This window comes from Lineus longissimus, chromosome 2 (genome assembly GCF_910592395.1).
Source record: "Lineus longissimus chromosome 2, tnLinLong1.2, whole genome shotgun sequence".
NCBI classification, from domain to species: domain Eukaryota; kingdom Metazoa; phylum Nemertea; class Pilidiophora; order Heteronemertea; family Lineidae; genus Lineus; species Lineus longissimus.
Window position 1 is genome coordinate 3,628,716 of NC_088309.1, and position 10,140 is coordinate 3,638,855.

Genomic DNA, 10,140 nt, shown 5'->3' on the forward strand with positions numbered 1-10,140 from the left:
AAGTGGAAAGAGACTTCGGGATCTATTTATTTTGATATCGTTATAAAGCTTGTCACTTTTCATGCACTTTACAAAAGATGAAATGGATACATGTGGAACAAATGGAGTCCAATATGATTCTAAAACAAAATAAGGGTCTACATGTACTTACAGTCGGCTATTGTTCGATCTTGCCATAATGGACGTCAAATATCTATTGACACTGCAAGCCGTTTGATTTCTTATTTATTCAGGGCGACTTGATATGCGGGAAATTGTGACAATCTCCTGGACGGAAGTATTCTTCTTGGGAACGAAATTGGAAACGACTCGGCAGATGCGCTGCACCCACGACCCGAGGTAGACAAATTTGTATCGCCGGGTAGATTGCAACGAATATGAGAAACCTGAACTGGTATTGAAATGTAAAAGCTAAGGAAGTTATTCGACGTCAGTGAACTTGGCGTAACGTTACAGAGGAAGCGAGTGCATTCATATGGAAATTAAACGAAGTTGCGGGACTTTTTAAGTCGCTCTTTCACTGAACGTCGCTGAAATAGATGCAGTCTCTCGAGAACGGTAGGATAACGGATGCCGTCTCGGAGAGGCGCGGACTTAACGGATGCCGTCTCGGGGAGTGGTGTACGAATTAACGGATGCCGTCATGAAGAGCAGTGTATGATTTAATGGATACCGTCTCGAAGATTGGTGTACAAATTCACGTATGTAGTCACCCGATTTTGGGAATGATTTCAAACACGCTAACCAATGAGGGGACAACCTGTTCGCAGTCTAGCTTGGAAAGGGTTGGGTATAGGCTAAATTTTATTTTACCCTTAAAAATCGAATGAAAATTTCCCATCCATGACATGTCACAATTGATTATACACTCGCATCCTGTCAATATTGAAATCAAAAGATGAGAGAATCTTAATACACAGTTAAAAAGCAGACACCCTTGAGAGCTGTAAATGGCCATTAGATATTCAACAGCTCAGACTTTCAATTAATAGCAAGCCGTCTTTTTTCAATGTTTTGGCCCTCCGTGAATCCCGAGTGGGGCGTAGAAGCCAAACAATGCTAACACTGTTAGCGATGTACGTGATGCACATTAGAATGGACCGTTCCTGATTAGCGCAGCATGCCCGCCCCATCGTTGTCGGTGACGGTGGTATTAGCCCGGAAAATAGAAAAATATGTCATTCTGAACATCTGTTCGTGACAGTATCACAGGCAAAATACGCGGTTGTCAACTTGATATTGATGTTATCTTGCAATATCAACTTAACAGCCAGGGGTGTCAACCGGGCGCCCAACGATGTTTTTGAAATATTTAATTGTGGGATTAGAGTTACTTTTAGGATAATCAGGGAAATAATAAAACAAGGTCAGAATGTCTTCTATATATTAAATGTAGTTGTGTTGGGATTTTCACGGGTTGCCCGGGGTTTGTGAAAAATATGGTAGCAGTAAAAAAGCAGTAGAAATCACCTTTTTATGTTCAGTTCGAGGTGCTTTGGAAATAGAAATTGATACGGTCGGGTATTGGTGGCCTCAACAAACGCTGATCGTACATGATTGTGAACCTGTCATTTTCGCCTGAAACCTCAGCTAACACCTCCATTTTATCCTATGCTTTTAGCCCCACCCGCTCTGTGTTTGATGAGAAAACCATTATCACAATTTTGTTATCAATTCTTAAGCCAAATCCACCGAATGCCTATGCCAATTTCACACGGACGCCTGCTGGATTTCCGCAGATTGGCTTTGACTTCCGCACATTGACATTGACTAAACAGACGCCGAATCCAGGCTGACGTCCTTCGGAATAAAATTGACACGAACCTTGCAAGGACCCACTCGATCCAACCAATTACATTTCAACTACTTTTGTCAACACTTAGATATATTAATAAACGTGACCTTTGGCAGGCAAGCAATCATTGGTGTGGTGACAGGTCCTGAGCGAATGGCAGGAAACCCATTTAAAATCAAAGAGGAAGTAAAAACGTAGAAATTGAAATGAATGAATAAATAAAGAGGTGCGCATCCTTGTTCGCCACGCTGATTGAAGAGCAAATGTATTAAACTTCGAAGAACTTTTATAACTGAAGGAAATTAAACCTAAACTTTAACTTGAGCGTATCTAGATGACTATGTTTAAAGCGTTAAACTGAGGTGTTTACAACCTGAACGTTATTGAGTGTTTTTTTAAAAGTTGTCATCAAAGGATATGGCGACCCCAAGCTTTCAAGTGCTTATTTTGAAAAAATGTATCATATTCTTGACTGATATTGAAGAGAAACTAAATCTGTTCAGAGGGAGGGGGTGTGGCTCTTTGGAGAACTACACGAATGATTCAACGTAAATTTCTTTCGCAAACTGACGCATTATACTTGGTTGTCTTTGGGCTTTGGTAGGTAAAACCATTGATGTCTCTCAGTTCTGCTGCGTAATGCAGTACGCCTCAACAGTTAATGTAGCTATACCAAAATACCCAATTTAAAAAAAGAAGATTTTTCACAATTATACCTTGAAGCCCGTAAAATCAAAGTGTCTGACGGCGGAATTAACATTTTGAAATTCGCCCTAAAAGGCACTTACGCGCGCCATGAGGCTAATCGCATTCGGAAATTAAATTGCGTTGGTTGAAACTATTCCGCGATAATTGGTAGTAAATATCGCGTAAGGGAAACTGTTTGCAAGGATGATACGAAGTGGCGAAGTGCATGCCGAGAAACAACTGATGGAACAGGAATTGCGAGCAAATTCCCTTTTGTCTAACTTCCATCACCGAACGCGATACTACACTTGAAAGGTTATCGCCGTGAATCGAGCGCTGTTGGTTTAGTCGAAGGGAGACGCAATTTAGAAGGTCTGTCATTCTCCACAACTGCATGACATCAATTCGGTGCCGGCGGGGTCTTTACCACCGGCATCCTTTCTACTTCTCGCCATGGGACGTTGACCACTTTCTAATGACTTGCATATTAATTATCGATGAACACGGCCCGAGGGGAAATCAGCACTGAGCAATCACTGGAAAGGAAGACAGGTTGCTGAACGCATCGTATAACAAAGACGAGTTCAGTCGAACATGTCCTTTCATCATGCATAATCATTCCCAGAGTTGCTCAGCATTCTAAAACTCAAAATCTGATTAAGAGAGAAAGATAATTTGTAACCAAAAACGTGAATTTTCATCACAGTCGTCAATTTACCGGAACATGCGGACAACGTTCAATTCGTCAAGAATGGCTTTACGTAATCATTAACGACAGACACTCTGTCTTGGGTATCATCGCGACCTGTGTTTAGCCTCACGGTTTCAATCGTTGCTGGTAATATCGCGAACCTGTCCTTTACCAACTGCCAGCAATCATTAAAAGAACATTGAATACATCCCAGTAATGAGTGAATCAGGAGTGTCTGATTGTAATTCCTCTTTTTTCAGATACTTTGAAGCACCGTCCTCTTGGCCTTCAAAATAGCTCCAGGTTGCCGGGTCAAGTGGATCCTTGTATCCCTGCCTCTCCGCTTCGACAAACAGTGAGTGGATATAGCAGCGGTCGCCTAGGGCTATATAAAAGCTCCTGGAACTGTCCACGGCAAATGAGATCTCACTGTAACCGGGCTATACAATCCTAAAGGGAATCCTCAGACGCTGCTCTTTAAGTGGTTGACACGTATTGGCGAAAACACGGACAGCGCGCATTTTAAAGGCAACGACCCTTACTTCATAGCGTTTGAAATCACATAGTCTTGGGCTGCTTGCTTTAATAATTACCGGGGACGATGGGCTTTACCAGAGGCTGTTCTTGCCTTCAAAGGCACTAATGTGCTTAGCGCGAGGCGAATGGGACTAATTGACAGAGATTATTTATTCAAAGCAAGGGAGTAAAAAGATGAAAAGGGAAGTCAGGAAAACTATCCGTTACACTGATGTGACGACTGCTCTTCTGGCAAGACATATGGATATCATCGACTTGTATTTATGTTGCTAACCTTTGTGCAAAGTGATATTTATCGTCAGCTTGTCACCGTATATCGGCACATACAGAGATGCAAGTGATACTCTTCAATCGTGGTCTCGAAGGAAACCGACTCGTTTTACGTATATCATACAACAAGATTTGACATCCGCAACTCGCCTTCTATGAAACTTGATATGTTACTCGATTTCTCCGTTCTCAGCAAAGGATTAGATTCCGTCTGAGATTGTCACATTGCCGCCGATTAGCAAGTACACTATACGATTTATTTAGTACGGGAGCTATATCATTCATTTGCAAGCTGTTTCTATACGCATAGGCTAACGAGTTCAGTGATGACTTTATAGTGTATTGTTTAGGACTTTTGGTAAGGTGGGGTTCACCATGCTTGCCAATAAGGCGCGCATTTGCGGGAATCTGGGGATTCTCCCCTAGGAAATATTTGAACTCTGGATGGTATGACTATAGTTAGATCACTCATCTACAAATATGCAGAAATATGCAGAAATATTCAGAATCTAGATGTGCTGAGATACGATTTCAGGCCATTGTGGACGACATGCCAAAAAGCATCATACACAATTTTGCTCAGAATGGATATAAAAAAATTTTCATCACGCCCGAACACCTCGGCGAATCCCTGTGTCTGTTTCTGAGTTTCTTCTATTCACCAGCAGGTAGTTGACCTTGGATGACATGTGTCTGAGACTATAAGGGATGCAATTCAGAGTGTCATTTTGGCTACCAGGTGCACTCTTGAGTAAATCAAAAACTGTCAGAGTGCAATTTCGGTTTCTCGCCGCTGGCATTTGACGTGAAAAACACTGTCCCCAAAGACTCTCAGGGATAGGTTCATTGGATCGGTTTCTGCTTTCTTTAGGCTGATATTTGCCGTTGATGACACGCACATCACTCACGTCACATTGATTGCCAAGGAAGTTATTAACTATATGATCTTTATTTCTGACAGGAGCAATACCAATCTCGCGGAAAAAGAAAAGTTTAAAGCTGAGTGATTTTTCGAATGTGGATAAGTTTCCAGTTACAGACATTTAATAAGAAGCTCATGTCAGATCCTGTGATCTTCACATCGACACATCCGGCTTGCGTTTCTGAGAACTTGCGGAAAAGTACTTAAATACGTGCCTGAAAGGCATCAGGCTACAATCCTAGATTAACTACAGACAACATAATACATCTGCTTATCTTCGTGCTTTCAATACGGTGATAGCCATGGATGACATTGCGTCCGAAAGTGTCACGTCGACCTCCATGAACGAGACATTAAACAACACGGTCTGTCTTTATCCGCGAATTACCGAATTCGACGCGATTTTGTCGATATCGTTCGTGACGAAAGTTTATTTGATGCCAATAATTGCAGTGTTTGGATTCGTGGGGAATAGTTTGGCCTTTGTCGTCTTAAGTAAAGAGATGAAACCAACCTCTACTGCAGTTCTGTTGAAGGCCTTAGCAGTTGCGGATAACGCGGTGCTCGTCATTTACGTGTTCTATTACTCACTCAGTAGTGTGTTTGTGTTCACCGGGAAATTTCTAATATATTTCAAATTTTTCGAGAGAACGAAAAGCTTTTCATGGGCTTTGCTCTGGTTTACGAAAGTGATTTCAGTGTACGTTGTGGTTTGTGTGACTTTAGAGCGTTTCATTGCAGTGTGTCGCCCCCATAAGGCAAGAACGTGGTGCAAAATAAAAAATGCCAGGATTGCGGTTGGATGCATCTGCTTCTGTTCATTCTTTTACAACTTACCAAAGTGTCTTCTTTTCGAAACAAAGTTAAAATACGATCCGTGTTTAGACGAATCAGTACCAATCGCTGCTGAAACAGCATTAGGGAGTAACCAATATTTCAATACCATATACAAGGTTATTCTTTACATTACTATAGTGTTCCTCATTCCATTGACAACGATTCTAGTCCTGAATTATCAACTGATAAAAGCAATCAAAAAAGGCAATCGAATCAAAAATCGTCAAAATCGAAAACGCGACAATTATGACGCAATTACTAAGCGTGTTGTGGCGGTTTGTTGTGTCTTCATCATTCTGGAACTACCGGCTATAGTTATGAACATCATGGAATTCGGCGCTTATATGGAAGAATTAGTAAAAGGGTACAGGGCAGTCAATATTCTTCTCTCAAAATACGCTAATGCTATCCTTGACTTGTCGTATATGTTTTCAACCTTAAATTCCTGCGTGAATTTCTACATATACTTTTTAACCAGCAATGGATTTCGTCGGACACTGAAGACGATGATTTTTGGTCCCCAAGAAGGACTCGATAAAAATTATCCGGTCAGTACGGCGGTGCAAAATAGTGTACGCACGAACACGGAGCTTCTGTAGTATGCTTTCTTGCTCCGTGCGGAACCTTCCGATGTGTCAAAAAAACCTTAACAATGTCTTGAAGCAATTGTGATGTATTATAGGCAATGAAAACAACGAGATGCAACAGACTGTTGTGCGAAAGGAAACCGTACATTTTAATTTTATCGGTGGAATTCGGATATACATGTATCAATATGTCATATTGCATGCTTCCATTGAGCGCCGCCATTCAATTAACTCCAACATTTTTAGAGCAGCGCAATGAAAGCGTTTGCTGTAGCACTGTAGTGACAATCACTGAATTCAATTATTGATAGTGGCCAGACCTAATAACCTGTAGGAAAGGATGTATCGATTAAAAGATTGTCTGTAGGGTTTTACTGATTTGCAGACAAATACTCGATTATATAGCCTCATTAGGGAGCTGGAGAAATAGCATTATTCATGATGATGGCGACATGCGGCAATATGCCTCCAGAAAAACATGTTCCATTGGATTCTCGAGATAAAGTAGGCTACATGCACAAAATGGATTATGTAAAAAGCAGAAAAGGCTCAGGGGAGAGACCAAGTCATCACAGACATACCCAAAGATACAGCCTTCTTGCGCACGACAGGAAGTCCATATGATGACGGGGATATTTGAATATCATGCCTGCTTTGGAGAATACCAAAAGATGTAACCAATGACCTGACATATTCTCAACGGTCATTAAAAGAATGTGGAGTTAATCCGAGTTGAAGCATATCTGACATGTCACTGCAAAGCATGTGGTTGTTGTTGAATCGACTCAAATAAAATCCATATTCAACGAATGGGAATTATGATAGGATTTATCGAAGGAGCCTGAAGAATGGATGAATGAAACACAGCGTGTCGAGTTTTTAATATCCTTTGCTTTGTACAGTCACTATAAAAGATGTATCTTGCGAAACAGCACGGAGGTGAAATAAATCATGGTTACTTTGCCCAGGCAAACAAGCCATTAAAAGGGCAACAGTTGCGATGATAAATATCTGGACCAGTCATCGTGTCCACAAGTAGGCACCCATTTCAACTAAGGAGTTTGTGATAAATCATCTAGTATCAAATGGAGGACTGCTCCATCCATCAATGTTATCAGCAATGTGTGACACTGCTGTTATGATTGAACAAATCGTCAGAATGGTTGAAAATAAACTACAATGTAGACACACAAGTGCGTGAACAAATGTGTTGAGAGGTATTTGCCTCCAGAAGGTGTGGTTTTATGCGGTTGTTTCTGTTGATACACATGTACATTGGTTTATTCTATTTTGACGTATGGCGTCGCGTGACCCGGCTTTCAGAGATGAGCAGGAAATGATCGGCATTGGACAACGGATGTTTTGCAGTAGCCAACACACATACGTGCAATGCTGAGATGAGCGGATCTTATGAATGTTAGGAAATGACTTGGAAGGAACTAAAGCATACTGTAATTTCTTTCCTAACATTCCCTCGTTTCACATCACGGTAATGCATTTCCTCAGTCTACATATATTTGCGTGGTGTATTTTCGCGTTATTCTACTTGGTACAAATCTCGCCAGTTGATTCTCTTGTCGAAGCTGCTGATCTGTCAATCATGGATGGACTACCATCTTCGACGGCGACACCGTCATCGATTGTTCACAACGCCACAAGCTGTGTTTATCCGAGAATCACAGATTTCGACACCATTTCTTGGATTTCGTTCATCACAAAGGTCTATATGATGCCTATCATTGCTGTGTTTGGATTCATTGGAAACAGCATTTCGTTTGTCGTTTTAAGTAAAGAAATGAAACCAACTTCCACCACGGTTTTTCTGAAGGCCTTAGCTGTTGCGGATAACGCCGTCCTTATCATTTACTTGTTATACTTCTCATTCAGCAGTGTGTACGTGTTTACTGGGCATTTCCTTTCCTATTACAAATTATTCGAAAGGACACAAAGTTTTTCGTGGGCTTTGCTGTGGTTTACGAAAGTTATATCGGTGTATGTTGTAGTTGGCGTAACAGTAGAGCGATTCATCGCAGTGTGTCGCCCTCATAGAGCCAGGGCGTGGTGCAAAATCAAGAACGCTACGATAACAGTTGGATGTATCTGCCTGTGCTCTTTGTTATACAACTTACCGAAGTGTTTCTTGTTTGAAACGGTCTTGAAACACGATCCGTGCTTGGACGAGTTTGTGCCAGTTGCCGTCAACAGTGCTTTAGGGAAAAACCGATATTTTAATCCTATTTACACAGCCACTCTGTATAGTGTTCTGGTGTTCATAATTCCACTCACCACTATCTTAGTTTTAAATTACCAACTAATAAAAGCGATGAAACGGGGAAATCGTTCTGGCAATCGCCCCAGAAGGAGACGAGCAAGTAATGACGCCATCACAAAGAGAGTCGTGGCAGTTTGCTGTGTCTTCACCATCCTGGAACTCCCTGCTGTAGTAATGAATGTTTTGGAACTCAGTGCCTTCGTCGAGGGACTATTGAATGGACAAAGGTTACTTCAGATGTTATCAAAAACAGCAACTGGTCTACTTCACTTATCTTATATGTTTTCAACCTTAAGCTCCTGCGTCAACTTCTATGTATACTTTTTAACGGGAACGGCCTTTCGCCGCACGTTGATGTCGATGATGTTTGGTCCGGCGTACCGGATAGGTACCAATATTGTTCCAACACCACTTTTGCAGACACCAATATGAATGCACGCCCACTTGGCGAGATGGCTGCAATGATTCAATGTACAAATGAACCGAAAAACGGTAAGTGTAGTTCTAGACGGTGACTGGCTATTCGAAAACACCTTGATTACAATGAACCACAGTCAACAGTGTATATTGCACAATGCGCCTCGTTTGAAGACAACGGTTAAGGTTAGAGTACATGATTGTAAAGGCGCGGCGAAGCAGTAAAAAACCCTGTCAAAATCACATTTCATTGTTTAGTTTGAGGTGTTCTCGAATAGAAACTGATACCTTACTGTCGGTATTGGTTGTTTCACCGAACTCCACTCGGGTGGGGCTGTATTTCACCCAAAACTTCGATATTGGGCAACAATTTAGCTCCACTCTTGTGGTGTTTGGTGAATCAACTGATACCTCCAGTTCGGGTATCTATTATTTAAGTGAAAAGCAGGGTGTTTGGTGAATCAACTGATACCTCCAGTTCGGGTATCTATTATTTAAGTGAAAAGCAGGGCGTTTTTGTAGTCGATTGATGGGAAGGGTCTGTTCTACAGCATCCGTGTTTGTGAAACGCTTGATCTTCGCTTCGCTTCACGCTGGCTCATTTCTCAAATACAGCGTAAACGAGAAACTGCGGTACATGTACATGTAAATTGACGGCGATAGAAAAGTTCCTTTGTTCGCTTTTAATCAATCTGCAATATCGTTTTTGTTACATTTCCAATAGTTCTCCCCTTTTGTTCGCGTGTGTACGCCGTACTTGTCGCACTGCAATGACTCCACTGAGCATTATGGGAGTGGGTGGTGTGATATTTGTATGAACAAGTTTTTGATACCACGCATACGATGCACACAAGGAGAGAAACGTTTGACCTTTCCAGTGATAACTTACAACAGCAATTGACTGTAGTTTGAAAGTTCTCTCATTTTGAAGAAAATAATCGTGAACCTTCTGCGAGGTGCAGATTGCGGGTTTTACCCGTAGACGAGAGAACTGCTTGTCGCCCATGGCAGCGATTATACCGCACATTGTCGCATCTCCTTCGAAGTTCTACGTTATAACTGGGATAATCTTGTACATGTAGTGAAGAAATAAACAACATGTAATTTATTGTAACATTATCCTCT